Source organism: Choloepus didactylus, chromosome 19, assembly GCF_015220235.1.
Source record: "Choloepus didactylus isolate mChoDid1 chromosome 19, mChoDid1.pri, whole genome shotgun sequence".
Taxonomy (NCBI): Eukaryota; Metazoa; Chordata; class Mammalia; order Pilosa; family Megalonychidae; genus Choloepus; species Choloepus didactylus.
Window position 1 is genome coordinate 4,137,309 of NC_051325.1, and position 20,069 is coordinate 4,157,377.

The window sequence follows — 20,069 nt, forward strand, 5'->3', positions numbered from 1 at the left end:
CCATGTCTTTGTTCTATCTTACAGCTGCATAAAATTCCATTTAGTGTATGTACCACTTTGTTTATCCACTTGAACACTGATGAATACTTGGGTTGTTCCCATCTCTTGGCTATTGTGAATAATGCCACAATAAAACATGATTTACAAATGTCTGTTCATGTCTTAATTTTCAGTTCCTCTGAGTATATACCTAGTAATGGAATAGCTGGGTCAAATGGCAAATCTATAATTAGCTTCCTAAGAAAACAACACACTGTCTTCCAATGTGGTCGCACCATTCTACATTACCACCAATAGTGAATAAGTGTGCCTATTTCTCCAAATCCTCTCCAGCACTTGTAATTTTCTGTTTTTTGGATAATGACCATTCTGGTAGGTTGAGATGACATTTCCTTGTTGTTCTGATTTGCATTTCCATAATACCAGTTGAGTTGAGCATTTGTTTTCATGTGTTTTTTAGCCACTTGAATTTCCTCTTCAGAAGAGTATATGTCCATTTCTTTTGCCCGTTTTTTTTTAAATTGGGTCTAGTATATATTTTATGTTATTAATGTTACCCTTTGTTTCCATAAGAATGGTGTGACAATTTGAATACATTGTGTCCCCCCAAATGCCATTATCTTTGATGCAATCATTTGTGGGCAGATGTATTAGTGTTGATTAGATTGTAATTCTTTGAGTGTTTCCATGGAGAAGTGACTCACACAACTGTAGGTGATAACTCTGATTAGATGCTTTCCATGGAGGTGTGGCCTGCCCATTCTGCATGGGCCTTGATTAGTTTACTAGAGCACTATATAAGCTCAAAGAGAAGGAGTGAGCTTGTTACAGCCAAGAGGGACACCTTGAAGAATGCACAGGAGCTGAGAGAAGAGCTGCCACTTACAGAGCAATGTTTTGGAGGTGCTTTTTGAGCTCTAAGAACACTGCAGCTCTTGGAGACAATCCCAAATCACAGAATACCCAGGTTAAAATTCTTAGATTGGGTATGAATAGAGAATATTTAAATGTGTATAAGCATGTCTAAATTGTTTATGGTGATTAGATTAAAGGGACTTATAACTACATTTATATATCACTACTCTCTTTCATCTAGAACATTTATCTAATATTTAATATTCAAAATTGGTGAGCATGTTGAGAACTTTGAACTCTTATATATTTCAGATACTGAATACATGAATAATCATGAAGCAAGATGATGGCTGCCAAGTATTTAGTCCAGCAAAATCACATAAGAATTCACATTTCAACAGATGCTACCATTGCTACATTTGTCCCTCTGGTCACTCATATCTGCTCCTGGCATTGTCTTCTCCTAAGACCACCAAGCATTAAACTTACTGCATGCAATGAGAAAATGCAACTTGGGAATCTCCCTCTGCTGGTGAAAACCATTCCAGTTCTTTCAGTGCAGCTCTGAGAGAGGACCTCCAGCCCAGGAATTTACAGGTGTTCCTTTAGTGACTTAGTATGAACACAAACAGGAGTTTGTGCTGAATTGGGCTTTCCTGATGGCTGTTTAAAAAGATCATTTTCTGGAGAACACATTATATTAAATATGTTATTTTGATTGGATAAGACTGAGTGAAAAATTTGATATATGCAATAATTTTCCTGTTCAAAACATCGTTGTGCTTGCAGGTATCCAGAGGGAGGTGAATTTAGTGGAAGCTCAGGGGATTTAGTACAGCCCAGGGGGGCTCTGACAGGATTCAACTAAAGTAATTACTGATTAGACTAGGCCCACCAGCTAGTCCCAATGACTGGATATTCTGAAACAGATGTAGGCACTAAAAGGTGTGCAAATTCCATGAAGTGCCAGTTCACAATTTATGGAGAAAATAACAGGTTTTATCTGTTAATAGGCAAAATTGTAACCAAAGTCACAGTTATGAATCAGTGTATGAAATACACAGTAAACAAGAGTAATTGGGAACTCAGACTGAAACCTCCCCTCCCAGGAGTTGGGAGTTGGCTGGTCTGCAGGGGGTGCTCAGGTCCCACTGAACACAGGGTCCAGCCCCAGGGACAGGTGCAGATGTGAGGTTCAGGGCTGGTTTCCTGTCAGTTTCTAGGGCTTCCTCTCCAAATGAAAGCTTCCCCCTTGGGATTGTCTAGATTTATGTTTCTGTGTCTTCTACTGAAGTCTCTCCATAGGAATAATTTTTCCTTGTAAGAAGAGGAAATGTTCACATATTTGAACTGCAGACTCTCTAGCATAATTTGATCTATGCATTTCCTTATTGGGGAATATGTCCTCTAAAATGGTTAGAAAACAGGGCATGAAATAATGAGTCATTTTGAGATTTCTCTGTTTTGGAAATTCTATTTGTTTAGAACTCTCTACTATTTGGCCTGCTCTGAGAGAATAAAGCATTTTGCATTTCCTTCTGAAATAACCTTCTCTTTTTCTCAAGCAGATTGTCCCCTAGATGTTGTCATGGAAACCCTTGTTGAAGAAGCCATCTATGTTACAGTAATTTTACAATATAAGAACTTTCATAATTATACACTAACTTCCAGGCAAACTACATATTATCTTTTAAGGTAAAAAGTGTAACAATAAATTAAGGATGAAATCATCACAAACTTCAACTGGATAAACTCTGAATTTCTCTCCAATTCTTTGTCCCTGAGACAACAAGAACTTAAAACTCAAGCTCAGCTAGACAATTTTCATACCCGGGTGACTTCTGGGAAATCTGTGATAGGTGACCTCATCACTGTGGGTGACCATGTGGCAAGAGTCAACCTGGATCACCCTTGGGTTGCTGAGACCTGTAGAACCAGAAAAGAGGGGCCCATGGCTGCCTCAAGGACATTGTGGATAGCAGATCCCATCCTTCTCTCATTTCTAAATTTTAAAGAGTGCTAAGATGAATTGATGTAGTCATTATATACTGAGGGTAGGTGACAAAAAAATCCCTTTTTGGGGACATCCTTGCTTACAACACAGTTCCTGTCTCCATGATCAGATCCATTTTTCTTGGATTCTGAGTGACATCATTCCTTCTAAACCTTTACAACAGATACCTCATAGAACTACAATTATCACTAACTTCCAAGCATAGCACAACTCTTAAATGAAAGTGAGGCCCCATTCACACAGGAATAGCAGGTTTTTCCAGCATAGAAAACTTTTCACACATCATTCAATTTCCAAGGTTATATTCTCTTTCAAAACTTCTGAGACAGCACACCTGAATGCTCTCCCTTATACTGCTGTGATTTTCCTTTTCCCTGAGCAGACACCCTGTGCTCTTTCACCATCATAAGTTTGTTTTCACTTTCAGGAAGCTGTTCCAATAAATGTAAGTCTTCATAAACCTTCACCTCTATACTCAGATTCTTTTCTAACTCCAAAACTTTTCATCAGTCCAGCTTATTCCTAGGTGATTATGTGCCTCTGTCCCATGCTCCATAAGGAAGTAGAAGAGTTCTTTTCCTCATTCATCCTCATTGCTGCACCAAAATGATTATTCAGTAACCTCTTAGAGACTGTCCCCTGCAAATATTATCTCTGTGCCTATCCAATTTTGTTTCACTACTTTCTTTCATGGTTCCCTGTTGATGTGATAACTGATATGTTTTCTCTTAATTTTCTCCATTATCTCCAAATTGTGCCATTGTTTTTGGTCACTTCAGTGCCCAATGTGAATCCTCCTCAACTTGCCTCACTTCCTTCTCCACTTTTCTCTTGCTGCTGATGTACCTTCTATACCTTGTGTTCTCCAGTTGTATCTAGTTACACCCTCATTCATTCACCTCTTGACTCTGGTGCACATCCCATTCCCCCTCTTTCCCAAGGGTGACTGTCCTGCTGCCCAACACATTTGTTTCTATGTTAGTGGTATATTTTCCCAAATCCATCTTCCCTAGGGATTTCATGCTTTGCTGTCTCACTTACACATCCCTATATTAGCAATATACCTCCAACACTCCTTCATCTCCATTAATGTCAATTTCTGCCTCTTCACAAATTGTCCTCATTATTGAATGTACCTCTCATTTTCTTTATTCTCCAGGCACAAACGGGACAACTACATCACCTGTTTATCTTCATGATAGTGATGTGCACCCCATCACTGTTCTTACCCAGATAGAAATATGCTTTCTTCTTCTAACTCATGTGATTTTAGAAGAGTCCAATTGTACATGTAAAGCAAGTCCAGCCCTGATATCCCCAAGAATAGGACTTCCATTGTGAGCACAAACTTGTGACTTTACCATGTCTCCTTCCTGTTCTATGCTGACAGTACACTCACTGGGACATCTTATTTTAAAATCTATTTAATTATATCTCAATGCTTATTCATTCATATGTATAACCCTTTCACCATTCAGTGTAAAAAAGGACAGTGCAGACTGCCTAGACAATGAGGGAATTTGTTACCTAATTGATATGAACCTGAGATGGGAGTAACTCCAGGTTGGTTAATCCAACCAGACACACACTTGCGTATTTACCCTTCAAATATTTAAATTATTATTTATACGGCAAGTCAGCTTCATCCTCTAGTTGATGCCTGTCATTTATGGACATGGTGACAGCATCCCAATGTTGGGTTTTGGAGGGGTAGCCATTCTTATCAACTGTTCTTCTATATGTCTAGCTATGCTTCAAAAGGCAATCTCTGTAGCCTCCCTGCCTAGAACCATGCCATGATCCAACAGAGACACAGATCCTTGTGGGAAAATGAGATTGCTTCAATTAAGCTGATAATTTTAACATATGTACTGATGTGAATCAGCTCCTCTGTGTCTAGTTATTTGAAGTATTCTTTGGTTTTATAATCAGTGGCCAATAAGAAAATGGTTCTGTTCAGAACATCAATGATACATATTTATCCTCTTGTCCCACCTTAGAAACTGACATCTACATTGTTAGTAAACAGTTTGTGACAACCCAAACTTTATTATCCCCAGATCTGCATGTACCAACTGAATCAAAAGGTGTCAGTTACGAATGTGATTTTTCTATATTTCTAATGTTAAAACTGGGCTTCCAAGAAATGCTAGAGAACACAAACATGAGGAATGTGAAGCCACTATACATCAGTAAAACATATTTCAAGCTGAGTGAATATTACCAAGGGATACTGCTCTGTATTTCTGTAGAATTCCTGATTTCATTTTTTTAAAAACAGTCAATTTATAGGTGTTGACCCTGAGGCTAAGGCATGTATGCCTTCCCTGCCACACAGGTGTGATAAGTCAGGGATGAGAAGAAAGTAGTTGATTCTTGTAAATTAAAGCTCAGAGATGAGGGTTCACAGAAATGCATTCTAGTTTCATTGGAGAAAATAATAATGACAGTTATGGTAACATGTAATATAACTGGAAACCTGTGAAGTTCACACAGATGTTACTACTGAAATTCCCAACTTTACTTCTTTTGAGCTGAAGCACAGAACGGAGGGGTAAGATCACATATTCAGGGTCACACATCAAGCAGGGGAAGGAGCTGTGCTATGATCTTTGCTTGAGCTAACTTATAGGATTTCAGATAGAAATCCCAGGATTCAGTGATATAAGTTCTCACAGGGGCAGCTCTCATGTGATTTTTCAAAGTTCCTGCATCCCTCAGGCCTTGCAAACTCTCTGCAAACCATTCATTTTGTAAGTCTATTGCAAAAGATCTAGTGTTTTTCATCTAATGGCATGTAAAATTTCAGTGAATCCAAATTCCATAATCCTAAGTGTCAGAAATGGTCACTTCTAGTATGACTGAGTTGCTACATGAAGACCCAATTCCTCTATATAAATGGGCTGAGCTACGTGAAATAACTGTCTCTATTTTAACCCTGAGGAGGGTTTCAGATAATAAAAGTTCTCCTCAATTATAGAGCTCAATGTAGTTTCTTATTGATACACAGTTTGAAAAATAAAATGATAGGATTATGATGCTGTGCATGACTTGCAAAACACTGAGATTGATTACCCATGTGAACAGAAATGTCTACCTTGTTTCAAAAATAAATGTATTGATAGGCTTACATTACCAAATTCAACCTCATAGTAACCTTTGAATATGATTTTTCAGTTGACAATATTTTAAACCTAGTTAATGATTCACTTATAGCCATTATAATTCACTGGAAAAATGAATGCAGTCACTTTTCTTAAAATTTATTGTAATTTCTACCTTTAGGTGGTGCCTCAAAATTTTGGAGTATATCATGTACGTTGGTAACAGAAGATTTTATTGTATCAAAATGATTTTCCATAAATTTAGAGAGACCTGGACCTGCAGTCGGTATATGATATATAAATACATACCTGGGAATAGATGAACATTGACCCTATTCCAAAGCCATCACGATCTTTGACAAAGACTTATTCCCTGATCAGCCCATGCAACATGTTTCTTTTGTGGAGGAAAAGGAACTTGGTGTTAGAGAGAGAGTAACCCTGGGAGAGAATGAGGCACCCCCAGCTTAATTCTCCCAGGGAAGGACCAGAGAAAATGACCTTACCTCTCCTATCACCTTAACATATAAAACATCACCCACATGCAAATCACGACTGAGTAAACCAATGAAACAACAGGGCACATTTACTTAAATTCAGGCTTCTTCTTATACTGGCAAAAATATTTTCTAGGAGTCATGGACTTCATCCCTAAGAAAGTGAAAACATTTTCTGGTGGCAGCTCCCAGGTGTGAATTTCTCAGGATTCAGACATGAAGGTAATGGGGATGATGCATCTGAGCAAACAACTCACTGTGGTTTTCCTTGTCCTGTCACAGGCACAACTGAGGGAGTTGGGACCTGGACTGTTGAAGCCCTCACAGACTCTGTCCCTCACCAGATCTGTCTCTGGACTCTCTTTATCCAGCCATGATATGGACTGGATCCATCATGCTCCAGGAAAAGTGCTGGAGTGCGTGGTGTAATAGGTGGAAGCACAGAATGTAACCCCACTCTTCAGCTATGACTCAGCATCAACACAGCTGACTCTGGGAACAAAGTTTATTTAAAGCTGAGCAGCCTGAGACCCAAGGACATGGCTATATTTTACTGTGCAAGAGACACAATGAGGGGAAGTCAGGGTGAGTGGAGACACAAACCTGGGCACAGGAGGGTCTGGCTGCAGTGGGCATTCACAACCACCAGGGGATGCTCATGGTCTATCCCCAGGAACAGGTGCAGGGAGGGGCTGGGAGGAGTTTCCTGGCCTTGCCTGGGGTTCCCTTTTCTTCCTTCACAATGTGTAACCCCAGAGAACTGCAATTGCTTTTTTTCTAAGCTATGCTCTGCTTTGATTTATAGAAGATCCAAAAAAGTAGGGATTTGTGTAGTTTTTGTTAAATAATATTATTACTTGTGTTTCTGTAATATATATGTGTGTGTCTGTGTGTGTGTGTATATGTGTGTGTATGTATATGCATATATTTCCAACATTGTTCTCTGAATTAGGATGGAATTGTAAAAAAAAAAATTATCTTTCAGCTGACATTGTTACATTCATTTTATGAATTTAAGTCAATATTCTGGGAAGGGCAATGAAAAATAATCTTCTCCTACCATCATACAGTGTTTGAGTCCTCAGATAGCAGGAGGAAGATAGGGAAGCCCTGACATGAGCTCAGTAGCAGCATCCAATGGCTTCAGCTTGTTCTCTCAGTCTTTTGTGGCATCCAGGACAAGTTCCCTGTTCTTATTATAAATCTTTTATATATTCTGCTTTGCTTACATTCATTGTTATAGTTATGAAACACACACACAGCATTCAGATTTTAAATGTATGCATTAGAAGATAAGACAAAAACAGCAGGCTGACGATTATTTTTCACTTTTTTACAAGGAGTGCTTCTGATTCCATTTAAATGAAATTCCCTTTCTTTTAATATTTCTTAGATATATTAATCATTATTTAATTGTGTATCATTTTACCTTAACAGGATTATGTATTTTCATATTATTGCAATGTCAAGCTCCACACATTTGTTTTTCCGTGAAGCAGGCAGCTCCATCAGGAAGAAAAAAGTCACACTTCTTATCTTACCTGCAAATCACAGTTTTCTGCAGATGGAACTCATGTGATGTCCTTCCAGGGAGGCCAGAGCCTCTCAGACTTGTGCGAGGACAACATATTCCTCCACACCCTGGGAAGTTGGGGATGTGTCCATCTGCCTCCATCCCACCCAGCACCACTGGACAATTCTTTTCTCTTTGGTGCATCTTGGGTTTAAGGAAGGAGGGTTCTTATTACCAATTGTGCAGGCTCAGGTGCTCCTTCTAAATTCTAAATCAGGGGCAAGCATTGACTTCCAGAACACAAGCATCACCTGTGAGATAACTGGCTCCTTTTACATTGATCTTTCTGAATTCCAGCTTCCTGTGGAAAGGTTCTGATATGTGGAAAGTTTCAACAGTGGTGGGAACTTCATCCCCAGAACAGCCCCACTGGGTGTCAGGAAAGCATCTCCAGAGACCCTCCAAATTCAGGTGCATTTACAGATGAGCCTCCAAGACCTGATGACACAGCTGTGCACATTTCTGAGCTTGGAAGTACCAGGGACCCCTGGGAAGGGCAGGAGACCCACATCTACCACTGCTGGGAAGCACAGAGCAATTGGGCTAAGGGCCATCCTGTCCACAATGCAGGGAACAAATACTGCAGAGGGAGAATGAGGAGGGAGGTTCCTGCTTGAGACTCTCAGTTTATTCCCTCCAATCATATAGATTCCCCCTGAAACTTGTCCAATTCTAAATGTCTGTTTCTTTGTATTTTCCTCACAGCTACATCTTGGGGCTGATCATGTCTCCTTTGACTTTCACAGGAAATCTAGACAGAGGCAGATGTGGCCTGCAATTGTGCAGAGTAAAAGTGCTCAGAAATAGGCATCTCCTTCTCACACTGGATTATTTCACACCCCCTGCTGCTCCACTATGTTTTCTGTTCCGTGTGACAGAAGAGAGATGATGAGAGATCAACAATTCAAAGTCCCTGTGGAAATTACACAATATGTGTTGCTATCTCAACACTATTTCTGGTTATGTGATAAAATGCTCTCCATTTTATTCAATAATGTATTCATTCATATAAGATGTATTTATGTTCTGCCTTGTAAATGTGATGGATATTTCTTCATAATTAGAGAAAATAAATACTGTTCACAGGAATATAATTCTTGAACATGGGAAAACACAATATCAGGAAATAAAATTTATGCTTTCTGCAAACCTTGCTCTCTGACCTGTGGTTATTTTATGTAGTTGTTCACTGGAGGGCAGAATGCCCCAGTTGAGAGACCTTCAGCCAACCATTCCAATCTTTATCCACACACATGCCTTCCACATATAAACCACACTCTGGCCTCATGAGTATCATCACAGCCCCTCTGCTACATAGTCAGGCTTCTCAGGTACATTTTTCTAGGATTCATGAAATTTATCCCAAATAACAGGAAATCATTTTGGTCTATCCTCTTCCTGTGGGAGATCTCAACTGTGAGTATATCCCAGAATTTGGGATGGTGTCAGGGAAATGAAGTTTATGATGTGGGTGACTCCAATTGTTTCCTGTTTCCAGATGTCCTATCCCAGGTGCAGTGGTGCTGACAGTGACACAACATATAACCTGTGGCTCTATAGCTGACACTGACTCCAGAGGCAATTCCAGAAACCAGTTCTCTCTGCAGCTGAGCTCTGTGAAAGATGAAGCCCAGCCGTGCACTACTGTGGGAAAAACCAGTGCATGGAAGGCAGTGTGAGCCCAGACCCCAACTTCTGCAGGGTTGAGCTTCAAGGGGTTCTCAGGACCTAGCCTATCAATGAAATGTCAGGATGAATTGAGTCTGGAATTTATGATGGTCAGACCTCTTGCTTTTTTCAAGTCTGGTATTCCTCTTTCCTGTTGTTTCTGCACTTTGATTTCTCTCACAGTGTATTTGAAGTCCTGTGTTCATCTTACATTCAGATATGTTCTTTTCAGCCCATGTTCCACTAGCTTCAGTTAATTCTGTGAGGAAAGGAGAAAGCAATAACTTGTCCATTGTTAGATAAGTCTCTCATTATTCTTGAAAGAGGGAACTGAAAGTTTCAACAAGTTAGCAAGGAAGCAGATATCCCAGTGGGTTTGTAAGTAGCAGTTTCAGTGAGTGTGATTTTTAATGTTAAAATTAGCCTAAGTTTTCTCATTGGTTCCCTGTTGTTTTAAATGTGGTTATCTATACAATTAATGTCAATTAAGGCTGATCTAGCTGAAATTGTTGAATGCAAGCTTTTATTGATGGGCTGGGTAAGTGGCAATTTCATAGAAAAAAGAAATGGGAACTTTCACAACCTAGTTAGTGAGGTACCTGCTTAGGCAGTGGTGGTCATGGAAAATGGTTTTGGGTTCACTACATATGGACATGCGCATGGCTTTCTCCAGGACATCTAGCCTCCTGATCTTGAAATAATGTATCCCTCTTGTTTTCTGCCACCAAGAGGTGGTGTTTTGCTTAGAAGGAATATGAATCTAAGAATTACACTGGCAAGAATCCATACACCCATGTAATTCTGCTGATATTTTCACCTCCCTAATACTGATGGTCTACCCCAGAAGCAGTAAAAGTTTACATTTGGGCAGAATGGGGATGACTCATGAGGTGACAGTGAGATTCTTTTAGCTTGGAACTAGTCTAGGTCCCTCCAATGTCACTCAAAAACAACTCTGTTCTTGAAAGACTTTGTAAAGTGTTATGAAGAAGAAAGTAGCCTCATTCAGGACAGACCCACCAGAAAGTCAAGTTCAGATCCATGAGAGAAGAAGGTTGTATTATGTCTAAATGAAGCCTAGTGTGACACAAATGTTAATAGTTTGGTAGCAATGTGTTGAAATTCATATTTGTTATTGGAAGTCCCTTAAAACATAAAAATATACCATAAACTCATTTTACTTGGACTGGCATATTAAAAGATAACCATATACTTAAATTTTCATTCTTCCTATATTTAATAGGTGTTTCTATGGGAAGGTATGTCTGGGTGACTGAATACTTAACACCCTCTCTACAATGAGAGAGTAACTCTCTCACTATTTGAATCCTCTGCCAGTGGTGGGAACTTCATCCCCAGAACAACCCCACTGGTACTCAGGAAAGCTTCACTATGGACCCTCCAGATTCAGGTGCATTTACAGGTGAGGGGAACTTTGTGTCCCTGACCTTGTGGGTGCTTTAACTGCAGACTCACTAGACTTAGAACATTCTCATCCATTTTTGGACTGTGAAGCTGCCTTGGAGGAGAGTGAGGGTTCATCTTTGTGTACTCCAGGCCCACAGTAGGATCAGGATTACTGGGGCTTTGTTGACCCATGTGGGAGGCTCCAGACCAGTATCTTTCCCTGTCCTTGGGATTTAGGTTTTTGAACCCTCTGGAGCCTCACCTGGAAGGCAGGCAGTAAGTATGCAAAGTGAGGGGTTCCTCCCATTTAAATCCACCACTACCCTTTCCCATTGCAGTCTCTCCAACAGCCCATTTGGTGTCCTCACTGCTATCCCTTTCCATCCTCTTTCACAGATGAGGACTGCCACTATCCTTGCCCTCAACTTGGCTCTTCTCCCATGTCAGAATGACCCAGGGCTTGGGGTCACAGAGGAGGGTGGAGAGGATGGAGCCTCTAATCTCTGGGTCCTTTGTCTCCCACACGGGTGTCCTCCCAGAGGTGCAGCTGGTGCAGTCTGTGCCAGTGGCGAAAAATTCTGAGAAGCCTCTGACAATCTCCTGTAAAGCCTCTAGATACAGCTTTACTGATTACTAGATAGGATGGTTGTGCTGGGAAGCAGGGAATGACATGGAGTGTGTAGGAAACATTGATCCTAGTTATGCATTTACAAACTACAGCCCAACCTTCCAAGGTCACGTCACCATCTCCACAGAAAACTCTTCCATCACTTCCTACCTGAGGTGGACCAGCCTGAAGGAGACAGACACAGGCATGTATTACTGTGGAAGAAGCACAGTGAGAGAAACCACATACTGAGAGAATCAAAAACCCTTAGGGAGCCCACAGCTTCAGAGTAGAGTTCTTGGAGACACCCTCCAACAAGGCCCTCTCAAGTACAACCATCAGGGAATAAAATTTCTTGGTCTGCCCTCAGTAGTGATAATCAGAAGAACAGCATCAAAATGAGAACCAGATTCATACCCTGACAAGGCAGGTGCCCTGCATCTATGGAAAACTGATCCTTCTTGTCTGAACCAAGTTGCTTTCCTTTTCCCTTGGCTCACATTGTGCCAACCAGCAAGGTGGATGCATAAAAATTGTTACATCATTACCCAAAAAGAAACAGTATCTATTGTACACACCATATAAATGTTGAATACTTTACTTAGTGGGAGTTCTACAAACTCTGTCATTGTTTTCCTTCCTTCTTTTCCTCTTTCCTTCCTTCCATGCTTCCTTTCTTCCTTCCTTTTCTTCCCTCTGACTAACCTTCCCCCATTTCTTTCTCCCTCTCACCTTTTCTGTAATGCTTTAAGACAACTTTCTTCACTTTTTGTTTTTCTTATATCAGTGTATACAGGATGTACAATACAGTATACTCTTTGCATGAAGGCATTGTTTTTCTTTCTTAGATGAAAGTGCCATTATTCTTTTTATCTACCTGCTTAACTATGTATCTATTTATCTATCTATCTATTCATATATACACTTACCCATATTTAAAGATCCATTTCTTTCCACCCATCTCTAGTGTAGACATGAAGTAAAGTCTCCTCTTAAATCTGTTCCTGAGAACTAGATAAAATATAATCTGTATGCATTGGGTCAATTTGGAGGTTGGAGAGCTAAGATTTCTCTGAAAATGTATCCACAGCTGAATGAGTCCCTAAATCACACAGTTACTTGAAGGTTGTTGAGGTTCTATCCTGTATCCTTACAAATCTAAAGACATTCAGACATTTTTAAATAAATACAAACACCAGGGTTGGGTGGATGAGACAAGCTTTTAGAAGAATGAAGGCTCTTCTGTGTGGTTTTGATCTGCTTTTCCCTAATAGCCAGTGAACTTGAACATCTTTTGATATGTTTTTCAGTTGTTTGTAATTCTTTCCCATTAAAAAACTTGAGTTCTTTACCTTTTTGTTGATTTCTGGATGTCTTTATATATTCTGGATATTAAACACTTATCTGATATGTTGTTTCCAAATATTGTCTTTTCTTACAAAGTCCATTGATGTACACAAGTGTTCAATTTTGAGGAGCTCCCATATATCAACTTCTTTCGTTGCTTGTTCTTTGCAAGTAAGGTCTTGGAAACCACCTCCTATAACAAGATCCTTATTTCCCTATATTTTCTTCTAAAAGTTTTATGGTTTTAGCTGTAATATTTAGGTTTTCATCCATTTCAAGTTAATTTTTGCATAAAGTATGAAATAGGAATCCTCTTTCATTCTTTTGGATATGGATATCCAAGTTTTCAAACACCATTTAGTGAAGAGGCTGCTCTGTCCCAGTTGTGTTGGCTTGAATACCTTATGAAAAATGAATTGTTTGTAGTTGAAAGGGTCTATTTATGAACACTCAATATGTTTCCATTGGTCACTATATCTATTTTATGCCAGTACCATGGTGTTCTGTACACTGAGGACTTGTAATATGTTTTAAAGTCAAGTACTGTGAGACTCCCCAGGTCTTTTGACTTTCTCAAGATATTTTTGGCTATTTGGGGCACCCTCCTTTTCCAGATAAACTTGGTTATTGCTTTTTATACTTCTGCAATGTAAGTTGTTCGTAATTTAATTATTATTTCTTTGAATATATAAATTGATTATGTAGAATTGACATCTTAGATGCATTTAGTTTTCCAATCAATGACCACTGTATGTCCTTTCATTGTTTTAGGTACTCTGTGATTTCCCTTAGTAATTTCTCGTACTTTTCTGTGTATAGGTCTATTATTGCCATGATTATTTCTTTTCTAAATATATGATTCTTTTAATTATAATTGTAAACGGATTTTTTTGAGTTTCTTCCTCATATTGCTCATTACTATTGTATAGAAACTCTACTGGTTTTTGCATGTTAAACTTGTACCCTTCAACTTTATTATGTTCCTTTATTATCTCTAGTAGTTTTCTTGTAGATTTTTCAAGATTTTCCAAATGTAAGATCATGTCATCTGCAAATTGAACATTTTACTTCTTCCTCTCCAGTTTTATGCTTTTATTTCTTTGTCAACTAATTGTGTAGCTTGAACTTCAAACACAATATTGAAAAACAATGGGAAAAGTTGGAATAGCTTCCTTGGTCCTGATTTAGAGGGAATGCTTTCAATCTTCCCCCATCAAGTATGATGTTAGCTGTGGATTTTTCATAGTTTGCCTTTACCATACTGAGGGCAGTTTCTTCTATTCCTGTCTTCTTGAGTGTTTTCATCAATAAAGGATGTTGAATTTTGTCAAATGCCTTTTCTGCATCAATTGGAAAGATCATGTGGTTTTCTGCTTTGATTCATTGATGTGGTGTATTATGTTAATTAACTTTCGTTCATTGAATTACTCTGTACACATCTGGAATAAATCCCTCTTAATCATGGTGTGTAATTCTTTAATGGGCTTCTGGACTCAATTTGTGAGTATTTTTTTGAAGATTTTTACATTCATAATCATTAAGGAGATTGATCTATAATTTCTTTTCTTGTAGTATCTTTGGTTTTGTTATTAGAGTGATGATGCCTCATCGAATAAGTTACATTGTTTTCCCTACTATCCAATATTTTTGAAGAATTTGTGAATGATTAGTACTACTTCTTTCTACAATGCTTGGTAGAATTCTCATGTGAAGCTGTTTTGTCTTTTTCAGGTGATTTTGATGACTGATTCAATCTCTTTATTTTGGCATGCTTTTTATGAGACTGTCTGTTTCTTCTCCAGTAAATGTTGGTTGTTGGTGCTTTTATAGGAAGTTTTCCATTTTGTGTAAGTCTGTTATTAGCAAATAACTACTCATAGCATCCTCTTTTTACCTTCTTTATTCCTACAGGTACTGCGTTTATGTCCCCTTTCCCATTTCTGATATTATTTACTAGCCATTCTCTCTATATTTTTGATAGCCCAAGTGTTCAAAGATTTTACTGATTTTCTCAAAGAACAGACCTCTCACTCTTGACTCTCTCTTATTATTTTTATGTTCCCAAACATATGTATTTATGCTCCCATAACTGATATTTCATTTCTTTTCTTTGCTTTGGTGTTTCTTTACTGTTCTTTCTCTAGTTCCTTCAGGTGAACAATTAATTCCTCATATTTTTTCTCTTTCTTCTTTTTTACTATTGTGATGCAGGACAATAAATTTCCCTCTGAGCACCACCAGGGCAGCATCCCATAAGTTTTGATATGATGTGTTTTTAATTTCTTGGAATTATCTGGTCTTTGGTTTCTCCTGGCTTCCCTGCATGAAAATTCTATCAATTCGTTTTGAATGTTTCTTCCACATTAACCTGTTGTGTGAATGTTATATATTCTAGGACATAAGCTAGTTAGCTAATTTTATAATAATCTAGTAAACTTAACATTGTAAAGTTCAGGGGCATGCATTCATATTTACGTGTTCTGAACAAGCCACTCCAAGCTAGGAAAAGCTGTTCTGAAAATCCAGAGTGTCTATGGATTTCAGAGTTCAATGACTATATGGTCTGCCCACTGTTTAACTATCTCTTCTGGTTCCCACTATGCTTATATCAGGGCTACCCCCAATTTGTACAATGGAGGCTGGTCAGGCTGCCTCCCATCAAGCAAGTGCTAAATCTACTCATGGAGAATATGAGCTGAAAGTGACATATATCAAGCATATCTATAAACATGCCACTGCTTCATGAAGTTACCCATCAAACTATTGATTTTAAATCAAATAATTTAGACAATATTGACTTTGGATTGGCACTAATTTATCCTTATTCAAAGTGATGTCCATTTATATCTGTGTGTTTGATTTTTCTAACCAGTGTATCTTCTGGAAACTCTGTCCATGATCATGAAAATCTGAATGCCTGACATGAAATCTTCAGCTATGTCACCTGATGTCCATGATACTGGATTCTTCTGAGTGATAGGAAATGTGGATTGGGACCATGAGAACATGTCCTTGCCCTACCTCCATATTGGAAACCAAGCTTCATGGAGCACATTTAAACAAAATGTTACACAGAAGCAACTAGACCAACAGAACAATGGGAGCCCAAATTCGACTCTCCACATATTGGCCCACAACTGGAACACTAGCTGACAATGAATCCCATGTTCAAATAGAAGAATGACCAACCAAATGAGAAGAGAGGCTATTAAATCATAGCTTGCCCTGAGAACAGATTCATCTATGAACACTTGTGATTTGCAGAGACTTACAGCCAGTCAAGGCTGAAATAGAAAGAGGAAGCTTCAGGAACACTTTCTTTGGAAGTTATTGTCAAGGGAAGCTGGTACTTGTCTATCAAGAATTGGGCTATACCATGTCATGTATACTGGTATATAACTAGTATATGACTGGTATATAACTTTTATACAACTGGTACAGATTTTTGGTCACATTCTGTCCATTATGTTACTGTGAAGCTTTTTGGTAGTTGTGATTTTCAAAGACAAATTTGTGACTTTAATATAGGTGATTGACCCCAGTCATGAGGGTGGACATCAACCAGTCAGTGAGGCCATACAGCAAAACTATACTTTCTACTAATCTCTGGGGTGGAATCTTGCTGGTCTCCTCTATTTTGATTTTACACTCAAGACTTCAACATAAACTCTTACCAGAATTTCTAACCTTCTGACTGCTCTATGGAATTCCAACAATAATAATTATGACAATTCTATGAGCCAATTCCTTAAAATAAATCATTTATTACATACATATATATATATATTTATATTTATATTTATATATGTCACTGAGGTTACCAATCTAAGCAAAAATGTGTACCCTGTTTCAAAAATAAATATATTGATAGGCTTACATTACCAAATTCAACCACATAGTAATCCTTGGATATGCACTGCAATGAAGCTGTTTCAGCTGAGGATATATTCAACCAAGAAAGTGATTCTCTGAAAGTCATTCCAGTTCAGAGAAAAATAAATACACCCAGTTGTCTCAGAATTCACTGTTATTTCTACCTTTAGCTGTTGCCTCAAAATTTTGGATTATATCATGTACTTTGCTGACAGATGTAAGTAACCTATCAAAATATGTTTCCAAAAATTTAGGTATTCCTGGACCTGTGGTATGTTATTGATATATAAATAAATCCCTGGGAGTGGAGGCATATTGATCCTATTTCAAAACCATCCAAAAACCTTGACAAGATTTGGTTTTCTGATCACCTCACACAACCTATTTATTGCATGTAGGAAGAGCAACCTGGGCTTAGAGAAAGAGTTACCCAGGGAGAGGATCAGGCAACCACAGCTTAAGTCTCACAGGGCAGCACTAGAGAGAATGTCCTTCCCTCCTTCTTTCACCTTTTTGTAGAAAGATTCCACCCACATGCAAATCACCATGTATGTAATCTGATGAAATAACAGGGCATATTTACTTAAATTCAAGTTTCTTCTCCTGGAAAAAATATTTTCTGGGTGTCAGAGGCATCATCCCCAAGAACATGAAACCTTTGTGGTTCTTCCTTTTCCTTGTGTCAGCTCCCAGATGTGAGTGTCTTAGGATCTATTCATGAAGGTAATTGAGAGGATGCGTCTGAGCACATGACTCATTGTGATTCTCAATTTCCTCAGGAGTCCTTTCCCAGGAGCAGCTACATGAGTCAGGACTAGGCCTGGCGAAGCCCTCACGGACACTGTACCTCACCTGCTGTGTCTCAGGATTCCCTTTAACCAGCTACGGTGTGCAATGGATCTGCCAGCTATAGGAAATCAGCTGGATTGGGTTGGGAGAATATGGAGTAATGGAAGCACATACTATAACCCAACTCTTCAGTCCCGAGTCAACATCACCAGGGACACTCCAAAAAAGAGGTTTATTTAAAGCTGAGCAGCCTGAGAACTGAAGACTCAGCCACATTATTACTGTGAAACATACACAGTGAAGGGAAGTCAGGGTGATCCCAGACACAAACCTCCCCTGCAGGGCACAGGAGTGGGCTGGGCTGCAGGGGGTGGTCAGAACCACCAGGGGGCGCTCAGGGGCTGTCCCCAGGGCAGGTCCAGAGAGAAGCTGGAAGGGGTTTCCTGGCCTTGCCTGGGATTCCCTCTTCTTGCTTCAAAATATGAAATCCCCATAAAACTGTTTTTATGTCTTTTCTTACCACAGTTGTGATGTATCCACTGAACAGATTTTTATTGTTATTTCCTATGTGTGTAAAAATATATACATATAAAATATACATTATGTATCATGTTGATTCAAATGTAGTTTGTAGGTATTTCTCCCCTTATGAATTTTCCTGAAACTGTTTACACAGCTTGCATTTATCATTATTTCTCTCACTTTCATCACTTTTCTGTGAACACCTAGACCAACTTGTGCACATCCACCATCCAGAATAGACCCAGTCTTTAGGGGAAAATTCAAGCATGTGATAAATCCTGGTGGAGACATGACTGAATCACACAAGTGCCTCACTCTGTTCCCTCCATCTCTGTTTAAAATGGGTTAAACATGAAATTGAGGAACAGGCCCCTACACTTATATTATGACCTCTATAAATTATGATCCTGTGGGAATCCCATACAGTAAAAGCCACCCTTGTTTCACACACACATAGACACAGAAATAGTCAGATTTTCAATATGTATCTTAATATATATAAATGATAAAAGACAGTAACACAAATATAAGCTGTTTTTATACAATGTGAGTTCCTGATGCCATTTGTATTTATTTTACACATTCTTCTAATGTTTCATGCATAGGCCAAACATTTATTACTATATTATTTTCTCCTAAAGTAATCAAATATTTTATATAAATATAGAATAAAGCTCCCAGTTATTGTTTTCAGAGCAACAGGTGGGTCAGCATAAATAATATGTCACATGCTTAATACTTTCCACACAGCCACAGGCTTCTGAACACAGATCTTACATGATGATCCTCATGTGAGACCAGACTTGCAGATGTGTGTTTGATCCACACATTCCAGAACATCCTGGGAAGCCAAGCATGCCTCAAAATGATTAGGTGACTACACCTGCATTTGGGAAACAGCTTTCTCAATGCTCTGTTTTTTGTTAAAATATGTTTACAAGAAGTAATTGAAGAAAGATTTCTTTACTGAATATAATTCACAAGTTGAAATGGAGAATGTCACTTCTGCCTTTGTAGCCTATTTTGAATATATGTGAAATTACAGCTACAAAGAAGAAAGTTGTTTCCTGTGTGCATGTGAGAGGTAGCAGAGGAGATAAAACCCCAGACTTCACCAAGAAGCCCATTTCCAGGTCCTACCTGTACCTGCTCCTGGCAATAGGCCCTTTTCTTGGTGGGTCCTAGGTGCCCCCTGCAACCCATACTCCTCCTGTCAACCTGCAAGGGAAGGTTGTATCTGGGCTCACACTGCCTTCCTCTTACTGGGTCTCCCCTACACACAGTAATATTCAGCCATGTTCTGCATCATTGTGAAGCTGGTTTTCTGAGACATCTTTCTTGGATATGGCACAGGTGATGGATATGTGTCCCTGGATATAATGGCACAGTTTATGTTCCATGATGATCCATTGTAATAACCATGATCCATCCATTGCTGCCTAAGCCTTGGGGGTTGGCAGACTCAGAAGCATTTATAGTGACTGTTTCTGATGGATAATTCACAAAAACACACAGGTTAGCAAAAAGTTCTGCACGGTTTTCTCCAGTCCTTGATTCTTCTCCTCAGGGAAACTATGCCTGGATTTGTGGGGACATGGATAGACAACCTTTTCAATCACAACAAAATGCATTCATAACCATTACCCCCTTTCTTAAGTCTGCTTCCTTATTGTGCCTTATCCTTGGCCTGGCCATGACAATATTCACGTCAGGATCAGAATGGGCAGCAAAGATGGTAGAAGGGTCAGTGATGTTGAAAAATGGCTTTCTAGATGAGGGGAAACAAAGGATGCCCTAATGTTGACTATTTGCT